Genomic DNA, 20,915 nt, shown 5'->3' with positions numbered 1-20,915 from the left:
ATTTCAAGTTATGATTAGTCCAGATTTTTCTGCAGATTTTTGCACTTCTTTCAAAAACTAAAGTGCACACATTTACCAAAGTTGGAGTAGTGAGTCATTTTTAACTTTGCATAGGAATATATGCAACTTTGCATAGGAATATATGCAACCCTGTAAAATACTGAGTCTGCTTTCATAGATTTTCAAATTAGTAAATAAAAGGTGTCTTTCCTTCCAGATGTGGCATGACCTAGAAACTAACAAAAGGTCCCACCATGCCCTAAATAAATACCAAGGAGCTCTTTCTGTGAGCCATTTCTGGATGCAAATTTAAATAATTTTTGGTCATAAAGGAAGAATAAGTATATTGGGGAAAAACATAAAGGGACAAATATATTTATTTTTTAACTGGAATATTAAAACCTTAAGAATACTTATGAATAAAAAAGCCATCGAAAATAGAATAGAGGCAAGGAGCAGTGATGCACGCCTGTAATCCCAGCACTTTGGGAGGTCGAGACCAGCCTGGCCAACATGGTGAAGCCCCATCTCTACTGAAAATACAAAAATGAGCCAGACATGGTGGTGCGTGCCTGTAATTCCAGCTACTTGGGAGGCCGAGACACGAGAATCACTTGAATCCAGGAGGCAGAGGTTGCAGTGAGCCGAGATCGCACCACTGTACTCCAACCTGGGCAAAAGAGCAAGACTGTGTCTCAAAAAAAAAAAAAAATAGAGTACACTACAGTTATCAAGCACAAAGAACAAATTGGAACAAAGGAAAAACACAAGTCAAATGGCAAAATCTAGCAAGAAAAATGGAGCAGCAAATATTTGCTGAAGTCAAAAGGTAAAAACCTTGAAATTCTTGTCCTTTGCCCTAATGTTCAATGGTATTTTTGTTTTGTTTTAAAAATATGAAGACTGATGTCCTCTCAATGACTATTACAGCAGCTCCCAAATAAAACAAATGATAAAATAAAAACTCACTTAATTGACTGATAGGCTTGAATTACTCATTGCCAAGTCTACAACTTTCCCACAACTCCAAGCATTCTTTCCTTAAAAGAAAAACAGCATTTTTTCCCTCTGACATGATGACCATGAGTAGCTTTTGAGGTGACTGTAATTCTGTATTTTTCTATAACTTGCTGTGGGTCACCTCCGCATTATAACTCCTAAATCAAAGCAACAAAAAACAAAGAATTGCACAGATCCATACATGACAATTTTGCCAGATGCATCTAGAGAGCACTGGCCCTCCCAGAAGTCTGAGAGGAACTCCTGAACCAAAGACATTCTAACATTGCTGTCACCCCAGCAACCATCGCCAAACCCTGCCCATTTTTCCTGCAAAAGAGCTTTCATACATTTTCTTCCTTATAATTTCATTTCTAAGGTCCTAATTTGGCCCATTATCACTTCACACCAGACTATTTCATCAGATTTCTTAACTATGGGTATGCCCTCTTCTTCACATAGCTAGCATCAGAATCATCTCTCAAATGTTCCACCTCGAATGTATCACTCCCATTGCCAAAAACCTTTCTCCATTGTAATCTAAAGGCCAAGTTTCTTTGAGTGAAATTCAAGCCTCTGGCTTTGGCTGACTCCCTGCATCTGAGGTTCATTGCAGCTAGAGAATGACAGAAGTCTTGGTTGATGCCACTTTCCCCTAAACCAGTGATTCTCAAAATTGGCGGCACCTGGAGAGCCAAAGCAACTAGTGATGCCTGGGTGCCTGCTACGGTTTTCATGTATCCAAGATTCAGGTGTTGAATCTTAATGGACAATGTCATGGTATTGAGAGGTGGGGCCTCTAAGAGGTGGGGTGATTAAACTGGGAGAGCTCCTCCCTGGTGGATGGGATTAAAGCTTCAAGAGAGCCTTTGGCTCTCTTGCCCTTCTGCCTTCCGCCACATGAGGGCAGGGCGTTCCTCCCCTCTGGAGGCTGGAGCACTAAAGTGTCATCTTGGAAGCAGAGAGCAGCCCTTAACAATCGAACCTGTTTGCACCTTGATCTTGGGACTTCCCAGTCTCCAGAACCGTGAGAAATAGATTTCTGTTCTTTATAAGGTACCCAGTCTCAGATATTCTGTTACAGCAGCACAAACAAAGTCAGCGCCCCACCCCCAACAAAGTTCCCCCAGATGAATCTATTGTATGGCAGAGGCTGAGAACCACTGACCCAAATTCCTATAGCCTGTAATTGTCAGACTTTATTGTGCCTCAAAATCTCCTGAGAGAGGACCTTGTTAGGACACAGATGGCGGGGCCCCATCCCCAGCATTTCTGATTCCCTAGGTCTGGAGTGGGGCCCATGAAAGTTGCATTTCTAACAAGCTCCCAGGTGATAGCTCACTGCAGCCTCCCGGGCCCATGTGATCCTCCCACCTCAGCCTCCTGAGAAACAGGGACTACAAACACACATCACCTCACCAGGCTAATGTTTTGTATTTTTTGTAGAGACAGAGTCTCACCATGTTGCCCAGGCTGGTCTGGAACTCCTGGGCTCAAGCTTCCGTTTTCCGGAATCTCTTCCACATTTATGAATCAACCTACAGAATATCTTAGAGATGATCTCGTTCATTTGCCTTTTTATAAACTGAGACCCAGAGTGGGGAGATGATTTGCCCAGAGTTTCCAATGCTTAGTGGCAGAACTCAGGCTAGGATTCAAAACTCCTGACTCTCTCCCCACACCCTATGCAGTTCAATACTCTTTCCACCACATCCTTCATGTGTCTTTAACAGCTTCTCCAATTAGAATGGGCGTTCTTTGCTTGAAGAGATCGCTAGTACTTTTTTTTTTTTTTTTTTTTTGAGACAGGGTCTCTCTCTGTCGCCCAGGCTGGAGTGGAGTGGCACAATCTCATCTCACTGCCACCTCCATATCCCAGGTTCAAGTGATCCTCCTGCCTCAGCCTCCCGAGTAGCTGGGACCACAGGCAGATGCCACCACACCCAGCTAATGTTTGTATTTTTAGTAGAAACGGGGTTTCACCATATTGTCCATGCTGGTCTCAAACTCCTGACCTCAAGTGATCCGCCTGCCTTGGCCTCCCAAAGTGCTGGGATTACAGGCATGAGCCACCATGCCTGGCCTTGAAGAGATCACTGTTGTTTTAAGGCTCCCCACAGCATCTAGCAAACCTAGCCAAGTGCCTTCTCCTTAGAGTAAGCACTGGATAAATATTTTTTTATTTCATCTTACTAAGTACTCAGCCCCATACTTTTCCTAAATTGGCATTGGCGCTCCATGAACTGTTTCCTTACAATTCAGCAACTGGGCAGCTCTGCTCCCATCAATTAGCCCTGGAGCAAATCCTTCATATCAGCACGCATGTGGCCATTATCTGCTATGGGGATAATCATGAACACATAAGGAAAATTTAGGGGGGTTTTAAAAGTTGCAGGAATAACTAAGTTTGTAAGGTGACAAAATTCAACTTTCAAATTGTATGTCAGAAAACGTTTACAAAATACCCTAAGTCTCATTTAATACCCAACAAACCACTGCAGCAGTAACAATCAGGCAGTCCAAGAATTATAAAGTATGTTGCTCTGGTACTTTGAATACTTAAGCCAATTATTTTCATGCTGAGGCTCTCCTGGTTCCTTAACAGAAAATTCAAAAGTAACTGGATTAAGGATAAAGAGAAGACAGAATGAGGGGAAGACAAAGAGGAGCCAATAGGTGGCAAGAAGCAGGTGGGTGAGCAGCAAGGGGGCAAAAGGATGCTGTCACATGCCTGTCCCACAAGCCGCCGCCACTATACCTCCCCAATCCTTCCAGATACTCACAGTAGTTAGGGAGCATGACTACACTAGGCCTAATGACTAACCCAGCCTGTCTATATCTGGGAAACAAACATATTATGATTGGGTTAGATGGTGACTTTTGCCATTTTTCCAATCAACATGAATTGCAGTAAAGTCACGTCAGCTGCAGGATTTGGTGTCAATTGTGAAGCTGACTGAAAGAAATCCAGTGGCAGTAGCTCACTACTGGCATCAAGTGACCAGTTAGCCTGGCCACTGAACTGGAATCCTAGCTTCCATCATGAAATGGGACTTGAGGGAGAGGTTATTTTTATCCTCTTTCTCCCCTTCCTCATCAAAATCTGCTTTTAACAGGTGGTACCACATATATAGTCAATTTAGGCAACCAATGAAATTAAGAAAAATAAAATTCTGTCTAACAATAGATGTAACAATGAGGACATCTAACAGATCTGTACACAAAGAATTATTTCCAATATACAAAATAAAGTTTAATAAGCTAAACAAGCCATGAGTTTGAGACCAGCCTGGACAATATAGCGAGACCCTGCCTCTACAAAACTAAAACATTAGATGGGTGTGGTGATGCACACCTGCAGTCCCAGCTACTCAGGAGGCTGAGGCAGAGGGATTGCTTGCGCCCAGGAGGTCAAGACTGCAGTGAGCCACGATCGTCACTGTTTTCCAGCCTGTGTGACAGAGCAAGACACAGTTTCAAAAAAACAAACAAACAAACAAACAAACTAAACAGGTGAACTCTATAATCAACTCTTCCCTTTATTGGTATTTTTCAGATAATCATATGAACTATGAGGTTTTTCACCCCAGGTCTTATCACAGACCTGACAGACAACCACTTCAAGATACACAGTGCTTGAGTGATGGCTCCCATTTGCCTTCTAATCCTTGATGGCTTCTCAGTTTTTTTCTTTCCCTTTGCAGCTGCAATGTTCCTCTTAGACCTGATCCTCCCCTCACCCCCACTACCACGTACCACAGAATGTTCTGTTCTCATAGCCAACTCAGGAAAGCAATGGGTACTTGTAATTGCCCATCATAGTTACCCAGGTCCAATATAAAGAAACTATTTACATTAATGCCTATAAAAACCGAATCTTTTCACACACGTTTACTGTAGAGCTGGCCATACTGAGTAAGTGCATGGAAGTTCTGGCATTGGGCCTATGCTTCTACAAGCCATGCAATAATAGCCTTTGGCCCAAAGCAATCAAACTCTGACCTGGATATTGGCTCAGAGTTGGCATAAGTTCACCAACTGTCACTGTTGCTAATGATACCACAAATGCAAGGGTCAAAAGAGGGCCCACTGGGTTGTAGGGCAGGGAATTTGCCAAATCTGGGACTCCACTGCAAAGATGGCATGATGTTTCAAGGGTGGCAAGCGAAGTCCCAACCCACTGCTCCCACTGACCTATCTACTGACTATTGTGCAACTAGACATAGCATTGGAGGTACTGGGCAGCTCTCCTGGAACCTCATACTTCCCCTTTTCAGGGGCTCGTGCCACAAGTTACATCACTCAAGGAGAAACACATCTCTTATTTCACTCATTCTGAAAAACAAACACTGGAATTTATTTATTTATTTATGTATTTATTTAAGACAGGGTCTCACTCTGTCTCCCAGGTTGGAGTACAGTGGCGTGATCTCGGTTCACCGCAACCTCTGCCTCCCGCGTTTAAGTGATTCTCCCACCTCAATCACCCGAATAGCTGGGAATACAGGCACATGCCACCACACCCGGCTAATTTTTGTATTTTCAGTAGAGACGGGGTTTCATCATGTTGGCCAGGCTGGTCTCAAACTCCTGGCCTTAAGTGATCCACCCACCTCAGCCTCCCAGATTGCTGGGATTACAGGCATGAGCCACTGTACCTGGCCACAAACAGTAGACTTTAATCCACACGGTAATAATAAAAAGCTCCTGATCTAGTCTTTGTATTTCTGAAACCCATACATTTGAAGAGTTTTTTTTTTTAATTAGTAGACTTTTTTTTGTAGCAGTTTTAGGTTTACAGAAAAACTAAGCAGGAAGTACTGAGTTTCTGTATACCTCCTTAGCATCCATCTCCCAGTTTCCCCTATTATTAACATCTTGTATTGATGTGGTACATTTGTCCCAATTGATGGGCCAACGTTAATACATTATAATGAACTAAAGTCTAGGGTTTACATTAGGGTTCATTCATTGCGTTGTGCATTTTATGGGTTTTGACAAATGTTGAATGGGTTCTTTAATATCTTTATGGCCCATTCTGAAAAACAATAAATCACCTTATCTCAGGACAATTTTAATTGCTTTACAATTATCAAAGGAAGTTTCCTAGGAATATTATAATGTAAACTATTCACTTATTTTTAATGATTCGTGGCTTCAAAGACGGTCATAACACAGCCCAGCAAGTATATTCAACTTTGATTATCCAAAAACCATCCTTTCACAACTCTTCCAATTTCCAGTACAGCTCGAAACTGGAAAGGAGTGTGAAAAAAGTGTTGGATCACAGGAGAAACAGCCTCCAAGATGCTATCCGACACATTGGAATTAGTCTGCTGCCCTCTCGGTCTGGAGATGTTTATAAAAATGGCTTTCTCATGAGAAAGCAGAGCAGTGCAAGAGAAGTGGCATCAGGATACGGGAAAGACATGGAGGAGGAAAATCAGGGAAGGAAGATAGGGCAGAAACAGTAGAAATCGAGAGTGGCAAGAGGAGACGACGCATGCCGAAGTAATAGCAACAGAACAGAGCGCCAGCGAGATATTTTTTGACACTTGGATTTTTCTAGAAGGTGACAAACGAAGGGACAAACTCCATCTCAATGCAGAAGCCTTTAAATTGCCCAATAATTATTAGTTCAATTAAATATATCAATGAGACTAATAACAGCATATGAAAAGCTTGCTTTGCACCTAAGTGTGTAAAGACAGTACACCTTTCATGCACAGAAAATTCCCTCTGAAGCCTTCAAATCTTTTGTAATCCTCAAGGGATAGGGTTATTAATACATAGTAATTTTATACAGAAACATATATACACACACTAGCTGGAGGGATGGGTGGATGGATGAATGATTAGACAGATAGATACATATAAAACCTTTATTCTCAGTCTTCATTTTTACTTTACAAATAAGTACGAAGCAAAATTCAAATTTTACTTTTCTGGTTCTTGAGGGATTTAACACCTCACTGTAACTACTTGAGAAGAACATACACTGCTTTTCTGTCTATCAGAATTGTTTTTCTCTTGGCTGTAATTTCTCTTCAATTCAAGTACATAATGAAACTATTTACTAAGTAGCAGTAAGTAAGTATTACTTGCAGAAGATGAGGGAAAGATTCTAGGAAATCAATACCTAGAATTTCTCTGTAGTATTATTTTAAACATAGAGAAGACAATTGCATTTTGGACATAAATATAGTCTTTTTATAGAGGAAGATCCACAAACTTTCAAATCTGAGTTTTGAAAGTGGCTCTCACACAAAAGCATAACGGGATATCTGGGGGAAAGGGGCTGGGGGAAGAATGTTACTGGAAAAGGGGCAAGGATAAACTTGTGGAGGTGATAAAAACATTCCACATCCTGATTGGGGCAGTGGTTTCATGGGTATATACATCTGTCTAAACTCATCAAATTGGAGGCTTTAATTGGATGCCGGTTTTTGTACCTAAATCATGCTCGGTGAAGTTGATATTTTAAAAGTGGCTCTAACAAAGGCCATCTGCTATAAGATGCAAGTATAAACTTTCACTTCCTCATATTAGTTTGGCTGCTTGGTTTCTTTCCTTAGTGTGATTAGCTGTGCTTAGTGCATTGGAAAATTCTTTCCTTACAAGAGGCAGACCTTCTGTGGCCTAGAAGAGATTGGGTCTAGGGTTTGAAAACTTGTGTTGACCCTGGCATCTGAAGGTGTGGAGTCTTTGACAAGCAACTTAACGTGCCTCTTTAGCCTCTAGAAGCTATGTGGCTGAGGACTTTATCTTTTCATTGTTGTAGGTGAAATGACGATCATTTACAGGGTAGTTGCTAGAATGTGTTGAAAAACAAATTTTGTTAAGTCAAATGTCTAAATCCACTGCTCTGGCTTAGTGATATAAATATTTTTGGACCGATAATTTGAAGGTCTGCCTATGTGTGTGTGTGTGTGTGTGTGTATTCCTTAGTCTCTGAGAAACCTGGGGGGAAACCTGTTACTTCAGTCCACCTGGCCACCCGAAAGTGCAGGTGATTGATTATGTCTGTAGGCAGACTTGCACTCAGCTTCCCAAACCAGAATGATGCATAAAACTAGACCTGGCAGAGTTCACTGAAAAACCAATCCTTAATGTCTCATAAATAATACATTTCAAATCTGACAAGAATCAAACAGCTTTATCCACACTCTAAAACTAAAAGTGAGTGACAAGACTTATAAATTAATCAAGAATAGAAATTTAGTTTTGTGCCATCCTTGTCAAAACAATCTTGCCAATAAAGCCTTTGCATTCCCAGCTATCATTTCCTTAGTACTGAAAAGGAAATTTAAAACCTTGTGACTGTTACAAATTCTTGTTATTAGAAAGTCTACAGAACAGCTCACACCTGCAATCCCAGCAATTTGGGAGGCCGAGGAGGGCGGATCACCTGATGTCAGGAGTTCGAGATCAGCCTGACCAACACAGTGAAACCCCGTCACTACCAAAAATACAAAAATTAGCTGGGCATGGTGGTGGGTGCCTGTAGTCCCAGCTACTTGGGAGGCTGAGGCAGGAGAATCGCTTGAACCCGGAGGCAGAGGTTGTAGTGAGCCATGATTGTACCATTGCACTCCAGCCCGGGCAACAAGAGCGAAACTCCGTCTCAAAAAAAAAAAAAAAAAAAGGCTATAGAACATTTAATGTCTTGCAACAGGAATAACATCCAGACAGTTTTTATGTGGGTAAAAAGAAACAGTAAAATGCTTACAAGAGATATTTATTATTTTGATTGTTATTTTCTTTTTCTAGGTTTCAATGCATTTCAAAAACAGTCCACAGGTATTTCCTATCTGTGCCTTTTTTATCTATAGTAGTTCAAAAATGAGGCACAAATAAATCTCAGTAGTTTAAACACAGAGGAATCCATTTTCAGAAGAGAAATAGTGTACTATAGGAAGCTGTGGAGAGCCGGTCACTTACTGACAATGTACATATCCATTAGCAGGCAATAATAAGGAACAGGAAGAAAAGCTACTATGTCTTGCAATAGGAATAACATCCAGAGAGATTTTATGTGGGCAAATAGAATATCAATTCTACAAGCAGTAAAATGCCAACAGGAGATACTTATTATTTTGATTGTTTTTTTTTCTAGGTTTCACTGCATTTCAAACAGTCCACAGGTATTTCCTATCTGTGAGTTTTTATCTATAGTAGTTCAAAAATGAGGCACAAGTAAATCTGTGGTTTAAATACAGAGGAAAATCCATTTTCAGAAGAGAAATACAGTGTACTACAGGAAGCTAGGAGAGTTGGTCACTTACTGACAATATACGTATCCATTAGCAGGCAATAATAAGGAACAGGAGCAAAAACTACTTAAAAATACACCCCTAGGCAAGAGTACAATTCTCTCACTTGTTCAAATAGTAAGCCCTCGGCAATAGGTATCCATACTCATTATTTCATGTAGCTGTAGCATTTGCTGGGACCCTAGCTGTAAAGAAGGAATGATTTTGTGTTCACAAGTTTACATGTATACATAGCCTATGTAATCTCTGTACATATTTTGTTTAATCCTATTCTGTCAATGACATTTCTGTATAGAGTGACAACAACTCTTCTCACTCCACATCTGCCCTGGAGATCAGCTTCCCTGCCCGGCCTAAGCTGAAAAACAGCCCTGGCCCAGCCCAGGGTGGGGTCATTGTTAACACTGGCAAACGGGGACAAGGGCAAGATGCAGTGGCAGATGAATGTGATAGAAGGATATGGATCCACGGAGAGCCTGGAAAAAGGAAAGTGAGTGCAGTCAGGTAGACTGAAAAAAGAGTCACCCTGAGAGTGAAACAGATACAAAGAGAGAGTGACCCTCACAGCTACAGAAAGAAATGAAATGGGGCAGGAGAAAAGGGGGAAGAAAGCTAAATAACTGATTTTTTTAAGAATGCCAGATTAAGGCCGGGCGTGGTGGCTCACGCCTGTAATCCCAGCACTTTGGGAGGCCGAGGTGAGTGGATCACCTGAGGTCAGGAGTTTGAGACCAGCCTGGCCAACATGGTGAAACCCCGTCTCTACTAAAAATACAAACATTAGCAAGATGTGGTGTCACGTGCCTGTAATCCCAGCTAGTAGGGAGGCTGAGGCAAGAGAATCGGTTGATGCTAGGAGGCGGAGGTTGCAGTGAGCTGAGAGAGCGCCACTGCACTCCAGCCTGGGCGACACAGGGAGACTCCATCTCAAAAAAAAAAAAAAAAAAAAAAAAGATGCCAGATTAAAACAACAATTTCACGTATGTGTGTACAGTTTAATGATACCACACTGCACACATTTACTACAATTTAACTTTCGACCTTAGTTTGGAAGCAGATGCAATCTTTAAAATCTCTATCCCACAATTTCAACAGATATCTCCCTTTATAAAGGAAAAAAATACTTTCGTGGAGCAAAAGCCCTAATTGCGATCTTCCAGGCTACCATGTCTAAAGACTCTTTCAATATCATCTTTCATTTTTGTACCTATAGGCATACTTCATATGCCTTGGCACTTGCCTCATAGGCTAGAGAAAATTAAACTGAGAGCTAGACCCAAGAGGTTCCCCATCACTAAATGTTCAATTACAATAAAGCAAATAACATGAAAAATTCCTGTACTGCCCACAGCTGTTCGGAATATATTCTGAAATTAGCAAGTATTATACTTGGCCTTTTAGTATCCTTTATAGTATACTCCCACCAGAATAGCTTGTTCTTTTGAGTGTCAGGCCATGAAAAAGTTTTTGACTGTGAAGAATCTTTAGGAAATAAAAAATTTACCTACCTATGAAGACAATCTAAAAATTCAAGCTGGAACTCTGACGTTAGCACATTAGGTGCTTGACCCCTTTGAGCCTCAGTTTCCTCATCTGTAAAATAATGGGGGGTGGGTACTAACAGCCTCTTTTAGCATTGAAACTTGATCATTCAAGCTGGAAGAGGAGAAATTTGAAGGAGCTACCCTTAAGCTTCTTTAGATAGCTGCCAGGAAGAGGCTATAGCATAGTTCTCCAACTACCTGTCAGCTTTCCCTTTTCATGGGTTATGACCATGACTTCCATCTAGAGATGTAGCAGTCGTTCAGAAAATCTAGTCATTTAAAAAAAAATAACACACTATATCAGTTGGAGGTTTTGCAATGGGCTTGAATCCACCATTTTTAGAAAGTACTCCATTTTTAAAGGACATACAAAATATTGTCATTAATTTTGGGGTGGTGGATTATGACTGATTTTGGTTTTCTTCTTGAAGCTTTTCTATATTTTCTGCATTTTCCTACAATAAAATGTACCATTCTTATTGAAAAATTTGATTTTCAAAAGGATCATTCATTCTTGCAAGTTCTATCAGATCTCTCAAGTCTACTCTAGAATGAATCAATGGGTGATGGGACAAATCAGATGGTACCACCATGCATGTCTATACACGGTGGTTGATTACTCAAGTGGCTGATTGCTGTAGTAGAATCAGGACATTATTATTATAATCAGAATCTATGGCTCACAGTTCTATGTGGATATCAAAACAGGCATTTTATCTAAATAACATTTTTTTCCAGCATCCTGGCCCTTGAGAATCGTGGTTAAAATTCCTTTCCAATTGAAGCAAATGAAATTAAGCATGTGGTCCTTTTCCTGTCCCCCCCCCCAACTCCCACAAAAAAATGCTTTTCAGACAAAATGATTGTGATTGGGCTGTTTTTTAAATGTTTCCTCTTTTTGTGCTCCGAAACAAAACACGTTAAAACTTAAAGTAAATATTTAGTTGTCAAAACAAAACAACCCCATATGAAAAACACAAGAATGAATTTGATGCCGCGTATTATAAAAACAATTTCCATAGCAAGCACAAATGTTTAAATTGTGTAAAAAGAAGACAAAAACCAAATGTTGTCACTCCTAAGTTCTACAGGACAGCCCTAAGAAAGGTGGAAGGTGAGCTACCGAAAGGTTAAGCACAGACTTCCATAACTTCCAGGTTCATGGTTATCAAAGCACAGCTTGGAAAATTCAGGTGAGATAGAAAATGAAGTTTGACAAAATGACAATCACTGTTTCAATTTGAGTAGATCTCTAGAACAAATTCCAGGTAGAATTCGATTCTTATCAGCTGAGGAAGGTATAGCAATTCATCTCTCCATTCTCTACCTGAATATAATCCAACGTCTACTACGTGTTACCTCTCAAATTACTTTTTTTTTCTTTTTTTGAGATGGAGTCTAGCTCTGTCGCCCAGGCTGGAATACAGTGGCGCTATCTCGGCTCACTGCAACCTCCGACTCCTGGATTCAAGCAATTCTTCCTGCCTCAGCCTCCCGAGTAGCTGGGATTACAGGCACCCACTACCACGCCTGGCTAATTTTTGTGTTTTAGCCATGACGGGGTTTCACCATGTTGGCCAGGCTGGTCTTGAACTCCTGACCTCAGGTGATCTGCCCGGCTTGGCCTCCCAAAGTGCTGGGATTACAGGTGTAAGCCACTGCGCTCTGCCTGAAGTTACTTTTTACCCAGGGCCAGTTACCTTCCTTTCTCCAAGAGGCTCAACTTACTTCCAACCTTTAGAGTAAGCAGCAAAGAGTGGCTTGGTTGTGGGACATCATCTCAAATCCCAACCCTGCTGCTTATTAGTTGTGCAATCTTAGACAAGTTACTTAACAAATATCTCCCACTCTCATCTGTAAAATGTGCATCATAACTGCAGAGTTGCTGTGAGAATCAAATTAGACAATGAGTATATATTTAATTTGCGTGCTTCCTGAAATTTTAGTAGGTGTTCAATTAATGTTGGTTCCCTTTTCCCCTACTCCTTGTCACTTACTCCAAGTATGATCACATTTAGCATTCATGGTTTTAATTACTCTCAGGCAAGCCCAATGGTATATAGGACATAGAGTAATTTTCATTTTGTTACGTAAGATTTTGAATGATGCATGCCGCAAGGGAGATAATGCATAGTTGTGCTTAAAACCATGAACTTAAAAGGAGTAATAATCTTAATCTTGATTTCTACTTCTAACCTTGACCAGCTGTGAGGCTCCAGGCAAGATCTTTTACCTCTCTGAGTGTGGTTCCTCATTTATAAAATGAAGAGAATATATAATGTATGCAAGTCCTCTGGCACAGAGTAAGTGCCATAAATGGTAGCTGTTATTTTCTTTAATTCTTCAGGTTGGTATGCAGGAACTAGTCACTTTTATTTATTTATTTTATGTTTTTGAGACAGGGTCTCACTCTGTCGCCCAGGCTGGAGTGCAGTGATGCAATCTCAGCTCACAGCAACCTCCGCCTCCTGGGTCCAAGCGATTCTCGTGCCTCAGCCTCCCAAGTAGCTGGGACTACAGGCGCACACCACCACACCCGGCTAATTCTTTGTATTTTTAGTAGAGACAGGATTTTGCCATGTTGGCCAGACTGGTCTCGAACTCCTGGGCTCAAGTGATCCGCTTGCCTCAGCCTCCCAAAGTACTGGGATTACAGGCGTGAACCACAGCACCTGGCTGAAACTAGTCATTTTTGAGACAGATAAAGTGAGCTCCGCCAACTACTCAGTCACCTCAAGACGCTGTTATTGTTCTCTACTCTCCTGGAATTATGTTCTGCTACATTATGTAGAGGAAATTACATCAACCTCAGCATTATCGACATTTCAGGCTGGATAATTTTGTTTGCCGCCAGGCACTGCCCTATGTGCTGTTGGATATTTAAGCAGCATCCCTGTCTCTACCAACTGGATGCCAGTGGAGTGCATCTAGCAAAAATTGTTGAGTGACCCCGGGGGGCAAAAGCGCCCTGGCTGAAAACCACCAGTGTGGCACTATCCACAAAGAGGGGATTTCTCCAGGCACTCAGGAAGCAACCCTGTAGAAGGTCAAAGGTTTACTCGAGCTACTATTTAGGACTATCCACTCTTCTGGGCTCCATCACCCATTACTACCCATAATTCAAAGTTGACCCCAGAAAAATATTTTGGGGAGGCCCAATTTGCCATCAGAGATGCATTAAGTCGCAGGAAGGGATGCTGGCCATCCACTTCTCCCTACTCTATACAGTAATACAAAGCTGAATGTAAACATCAAGAAATCTTTGTCTGTCCAAAAAACTCCAGACAATTCTTGATTACTCACAACAGATTCACTGTCTATTTTTCATTTTCATAACTTCACCAGAAAGGTGGAAGCCATTTCTTATCAACCAAATAACTCCACACCTAGCATGGAGCCTCCAACAGAGGAGGTAACTCGGCAAATGTTTGTTGAATAAACGAAAAGTCATATATTCTGCTTAATTAAGTACACCACTGACCAAAAAAGAACCTTTCTCTGCTCTTGTCCCACAGGAGCTAAAAGAAAAGATCTTTTAAGAAAAAACAATTACAGTCTACTCCCTTTTACCCCAAATCCAAACAACTAGATAGTTCAATTAACAAAAAAAAGTTCAGTAGGCAAAAGCTGGGGAAAGCAGCCAAAAAGATAAGGCCTCAAGTTCGAGCAAGCAGGAACATTTGGTTCAACTCCTATAAGGTTATAAAAGCCAATGTTGCTGGCACCAGACGGGGGAAAAAGGAGAGGCATGGGGAAGAAGGGAACTAGGAGGTGGAGAGTGGGAAAACAGGGTTCAGTCACAGGAGATTACCTTCCATGCCTTCAACAAACTTTTTTAATGCTCAAACTTTAGAGGTGAGGGTTAATTTCTTACATGAAAACGTGATTTACAAATTTTCAAATGCGTATCAGCAAAATCTTAAAGAACATCTAGCAAGAGAATTTGATCCGACTTCTGTTAATTCCTGAAATGTCTTTCATGTCCTAGAGGGCAACAGATTCTCAAAAAGCCAGGTAAAAGATACGCCATTTACACCTTTTGTCCAGAGAGAAACTTAAAGCCCACTTCCTATCAACATGCTTCTCTCTGTAAAAGATTTTTTACCACTTTCTGCATTCTACTCCTCAGAGAAAAAAACATTAGGCTTAAATTTTATTATAAAAATATGCTATTTTTTCAATTGCTATTTGGGGGCACAGAATGAATACCATACTAACATTATAATACAATAGTGTAAATAAATGCATTTTTGTCGGTCTTTGTGACTAAAAATCTATTTCCCCTTAAACATTTCCAGTTTAACACTTCCAGGAAAAAAAATAATTATTTTGTTTTAGCGGTCGATTCATTTAATATATATTAAATTACCTCCAATGCACTGGTATTATACAGGAGGAATTTTATCAATTTAAATCTTACACAATTTTTCTTAGTTTCACTCAAAAATCTAGACTTGGCTGAAAAAAATATTTTCCTTTTCTGAAAATTAAATATGGGAATGGTAGCCTAGAATTTCAAAAACCATATATGGTTACAGAATCTATATGATAGTCTTAGACTATGTACTTATCGTGAGGTGGTTTGCACAAATCACGGCCTATCTGACCAATTTCCTGTTGCATAAAGATTATATTTGCCCTTAAAAATGTTAAATAAGCATTTTTAAAGACTGAAGGTAAAGACTTGATTGGAACCTTATGTAACCAAAAATGGGAAAACACTATAGTCTCACCACATAAAAGGCAAATGCCTGCTTAATACGTATTCTTCTTAAGCAAACATGAACATGAGTTTGTAAAGGCAAAGCTACCATCCCAGAAGCTCTTGCTTCTTCAGTGTAAGGATCGGGAGGGCCCGGTTCTTGGAGATGAGCTGGGGCAGGAAAGGCTTTACAAAATTCCAGGGGGGCCCATAATTTAAACTTGTGCTGTTCTGCAAATGTTCACATTTCCAAGGAACACCGTAACGTTTACATTAAAACTGTCTTAAGATGACGGAAAAAATTATTCCTGCTGTTCTATAAGCTTGCCATAGACTTGATAACCCAGAGAAGAATTACAAGCAATTACAAGATGATGGCTCCAATTAGGAAAACTGGATCTATTCCAAACCCAAATCAAAGGGGGCTCGGATAATCCCGAAGGGATAATTTAAATGAATACAAGGGGACTTCCAGCAAATACATACGCTTATTCTACTACTTCTACTCTTCTGAAAACCAAGCGAAATGCTACAAGGATGTATCTCCTGCCCTTCAGGAAATTCAAAATCCAAACCTGGCATCCCATTAATAAGCCTTGTCCTTTTCTTTTCCGAAGGGATCTCCCTAGTATGGGTTTTTATTGTAAAGGGCAATCAAAACAAACCTGAGAAACTCGCACATTCCCAAATGCAGAAAATAATACAGCGCTCAACACGAACGACACAACAGTCGCTTAGCCTTGATGATTTTTTAACCTTTACCTAGTCCTGGACGCTAAGAGCAGAGAGAAAAGGAAGAGAAACTTCGAAAGCAGAAACCACTCTCTCAGAGCCTAGAACAGACGGCACCTTGTAAGGATTTCACGTTTTTCGAGGCGGGAGAGGTTACGCCCTGCAGTTTTGAAAACCCACCTTCTAAGGCTCAACCCCCGTGATAGAACCTTCCTCGTGCTTCTCTAGATTCCACGCTGGAGCTGAAATACCCCCTCCCCACCCCCATTCGCCAAACCCGCGCCATCCCCCTTGGACAGAAGAACCACAGCGGGCCCTCCCCCTCCCTCCTTATTCTGCACCCCACCCCCATCCTCCAACCACCCCACAAGCATCCCAGTCAAGAAAACCGAGGCGGGCCCCCTCACGTCTACTCCTCGTCGCCACCCCCGCCATCCTCGTTGAGCGAAGCAAGGCAGGTCTCCCACCTCCCCCCTCCACGATCCCCGCCATCCTTGATGGGAAAACCAAGGGAGTCGACCCACCGCTTCATCCTCACCCGCTCCCCACAGCCCCTGCTAGCTATCCTGGCTGAAAGAACCAAGAGGTGTCCCCACCTCGCCCCACCCCCCACTGCCCGCCATCCTTGGTGACAAAACCAGGGCCCCCCTTTCACTCCCTCCTCACTCCCCACCATCCCCCGCACAGGAAAACATGGAGCGCCCCCATTTCACTCCCGATCCCCCCCACCTCCACCCCACTGCCTCTTAGTCCCCATCGAGCCAAAAACCCAGGGAAGGCCGAGGCACGCACCAGGGGGGACCTCGCAGTCCCTCGTCCCGCACCCCGCAGCCCGGGACGGCCCCTGGCCCCCGGCCTCAGCGAGGCCGCCGAAGCCGCAGTACCCAGCCCTGGAAGGCCAGGCAGCCGGGACCGCAGGGACCAACCCCGAGCGGCGGCGGCGGCGGGGCAGAAGGGCAGCCGCTCCCCCGGGACCCAGGACGCCGGCGGGCGGGAGGCACACACGCGGGCACAAGCGGAAAGAAAGCGGGCTTACTGCGTGGGGATGCTCGCCCGCGCAGCTGTCTCGGCGGCGGCGGCCGCTGCCTGCACCGAGGCCGAGGCGCGGCGGTGGCGGCGGCGGCTGCGGACTGAGCCCCCTCCGCCGGGCGGTGGATGTAGGGCGCGGGAGGGGCGCGAGGGGAGGGGTGAGCGCCGGGGAGGCGGGGAGGGAAAGAGGGGAGGGAGCAGGAGCGCGGGGGCGGGCGCGGCTAGCCAGGGGCGGGGCGGGGCGCGCGCGGGGCCGGGCTCTGCCCACTGCACGGAGGCTGTGTGCGGGGCGCGCGCGCGCGCGCGGGAGACGGCCGGACGGGCGTGGGGAGAGGGGCGGCTTGCCACGCACCCCGCGCGCCCACGTGCCCCCGCCACTGGAGAGGGCCGGGCGCGCGGAGAGGGTGGCTGCGGGGACGCGGTGGCAGGCTCTTTCCCGAGGACCGGCTGGGATCCGAAGACCGGGAGGAGGGCGGGCCGGGGGCGCCTCGGGCCCCCTCCCTCGCGCAGCGGGCCTTAGAGGCCTGCGGGAGTCACGAATCACTGCAGGCGGCTGGGGCTGGGGAGGTGGGAGCAACAAAGACAGCCAAGTGAGGGTGGCGTCTCGCCTCACCGGGGTCCTCGCTAACCTGCGCAGTCCCTGAAAAGCGGCCCCGGTTCGGGGCGCACGCCGTTTCGGCCTCCGACTTCGGAACCCGGTGGCTTGGAGCGGCGCCGAAAGGCCCACCGACGACCCCTCCCCCTTAGTAGCAAGCCGGAGGGAGCTAAATAAGCCCCATCCATAATCCCAGTGCCACCATCCAGAGCGTTTTAACGTCACTCAGAAAGCACCGATGGCAAAGCGGCGCGTGGCGTCTCATTCACTCAGCATTCAGTTTACTGAGCCCTCGCCATGTGCCAAGCTCAGTGCCGGGCTCTGGTGATAACAGCGTTGTCTGCAGACAGTACGCACCCTGCCCTGGGAGCTTGTAATCTAGTGGGGGAGACAGACAATAAAGAAGTGAGAAAATAATCAAATTTGGATAAAGCCTGTGCAGGAAAAGTACAAATAGTGTGATTAGGAAAGGAGGAGGTGACATTTAAGCTGAACCCTGAAAGATATGAAAGAGCCAGGAAAAAGCTTTCCAGAAAACAAGCCAGAAGGAGGGACCAAATCTTGATGCTTTGGAACTAAAAGGTGGTGATTATGATTGGCTCCAGGAAAGCTGGGGAGAGTACCAGAAAGTAAGGCTGGACAGGTTGGCAGGGACCAGATCGTGGATTGCATACTAGTCCATGGGCAGGTGCAGTCCATGGGCAGGCCACTTCATTCCAAAATCAATGGGAGGGCATTGAATGAGTGGCTTAACCCCAAGGCGTGACATGGTCTGACTTATATTTCTTTTAACTAAACTTTTGTCTTTTGGGATGATTGTAGATTCACATGCATTTGTAAGAAATAATACAGAGAGATCTGGGGTCCCCCTTGCCCAATTTCCCCCAATGCAAGACTACACTATAAGATAACTAGAATATTGACATTAATACAATCTACCAATCTTATTTTGATTTCTTCAGTTTTACTTCTACCGTGTGTGTGTGTGTATGTGTGTGTACGCACGTGCACGTCTGGCATGTGTGCGTTTAGTTCTGTACAATTTTATCACGTGTGGCCTCTTTCCACTATCGTGGTCAATTATAAAACAGTTTCATCATTGCAAGGATCTTACCTGTTGTATTGTAATTACAAAACAGCAATAACTATCTCCTCAGTTCCCCAAGTCTTTCACCATTGGCAACCACTGATCCGTCCTCCATTTCTGTAAGTTTGATATTTTGAGAATGTTTTGTAAATGAATCATACAATATTCATTTTGAGATTGGCTTTTCTCACTCGGTTTTGAGTCCCTTGAGATTCATCCAAGTTGTTGGGTGTTTCCATAGCTTGCTCTTTTTTATTGCTGAGTAGTATTCCAGATCTGGTTTACATTTTTAAAAGACCACCTTGACTACTATATGGAGAATGGTTCAGAAGAGATTAAAAATTTAAATAGGGAGATTAGTTAGGAGGCTTTCTCAATAGTTCCTATCAAAGCTGATGGTGGTTTAGATTAGGGTGGTGCTAGTGGAGGAAAGTGGAAGGATTTGATGGAACAGGGTTGCAGAGGGAATTGGAGTTGAAGTAGAGACAGCATAGGGTAGACAACTGTTTTGAGACTTTCCAATGTAAATGGGAAGAAAAATGGAGCAGAACTGGAGCAGCGAGTAGGGACAAGCAAAGATTCTCTTCTCTCTTTGTGATTTGAGAGATGAGAGCCTGTTGGTCAACAGTTTAGGGATAATCAGTAGAGAGGGGTTGGTGAGGCATGACAGGAGGGTTTACTAAAGGAGTCAAGTCCCCTGCCTAGGTGAGATGGAATAAGGGCTGGATTCATGGGGAGAATTGGCCCTCCATCTGCCGAAAGTCATTCTTCACTGTACAGAAGACCATGGAGGTAGATGATGATGACAGGGGCGGGTGTAGGGATGGTGTGGTATACAAAGATCTAGCGAATAGATCCTCATGATTCCTATTTGCCCCATGTCGCACAAACTGGCTAGTGGTCTCCCTTACCAGAGAACCAGCAGCATAAGCCCTTACAAAGTACCCTTCTCTGCTCCTAGCACCAGGGGCCTGGGCTTTCTCTTTTCCCCTTCTAAGCCCTCAGAAGCACTGAAGTTTGGTCCTTCTAGATGGCAAGAGAAGTCCCGCTACACTGCCTAGGAGAAGAGGAAGCCAATCTGCCCCCACTCCATCATGGAAAGGCATTGAACAATTAGCTTGGCCACAGACAACTCCCCACCCCATACCAGCCCAAAGAAACAGCCCAGCCCAAAAGAAACAGCCAAGAGGCACCCATGATGGAAGGCTCTGGACAGAGCACCCTCTTTCAGGGAAACTTCTGGCTATTCTTTGGCATTCAATCAGTGTTAGTTGTGATTCATTCTTCTCAAGACTCCTTCCTTTCTCCCTCTTCCTTTATTCATTCTTCCTTCTTGCCTTTCCAAGGAACAGAGCACGAGGAAAACGGCCTTCAATTTCAATAGAATTTAAGCAAGAATTTCCAAGAATTTCCTTGGAAGGAAATATGGAGCATTTATCAGCACACAAAGTAATCAAGTCCTTTACATTCTCTTCAAAAAGTACCATTAGAACTAATAATTCTAAGTTATTGAAAATGTATTATGTAATGGACAGTTTGCATACATCATTTTATTTACTCTTATATGAGATACTTTACAGATGAGGAAACCGAGGCTTAAGCAACCTTGGAACCAGGATTTAAAACCAAGCAGCATATTTCCAGAGCCCACAATCCAAACCTGTATACTCCACTTCCAAAACAATGAAAGAAGACTGTTCATCACTTTTATTACAGTCATCCAAAGTGGCTGCTTCTTTCAGGTTAGTTATTTTTCCCCCAAAGTGGTGCTAAGACCTTCATCTGACTTTGTCAATGGAATCCACAGGGAAACAGTGGCTCCATTTCATGATCATCACGTGTCCTGTCAATGGTGGAGCCCAAAACAGCTCTCAGAGAACACATCTACTTCTCCAGCCAGCCTTACCTCCTGCCTCTCCCCAGCCTGTAGGCTCTTAGTCCGGGATCTAGAAGG

General features: G+C 43.5%; 1 protein-coding gene across 9 annotated transcripts in view; it reads right to left on the bottom strand.

The window, feature by feature from the left end:
* The window catches only part of FHL1 (four and a half LIM domains 1), a 64,633-nt gene extending 46,413 nt beyond the window's left edge, over positions 1-18,220 (bottom strand). Inside the window, exon 1 of one of the 9 annotated variants that reach the window (XM_063804109.1) lies at positions 17,909-18,220. The gene's annotated coding sequence lies outside the window, so the exon portion shown is untranslated. Of the gene's footprint in view, positions 1-17,042; positions 17,566-17,908 lie in introns of those variants that run through there. The other 8 variants (XM_063804116.1, XM_063804104.1, XM_016944250.4 and 5 more) reach the window with 8 other exon arrangements.
* Positions 18,221-20,915: the final 2,695 nt, after the last annotated feature.

Source organism: Pan troglodytes, chromosome X (genome assembly GCF_028858775.2).
Source record: "Pan troglodytes isolate AG18354 chromosome X, NHGRI_mPanTro3-v2.0_pri, whole genome shotgun sequence".
Taxonomy (NCBI): domain Eukaryota; kingdom Metazoa; phylum Chordata; class Mammalia; order Primates; family Hominidae; genus Pan; species Pan troglodytes.
This window is presented reverse-complemented; position numbering and strand designations above follow the sequence as displayed.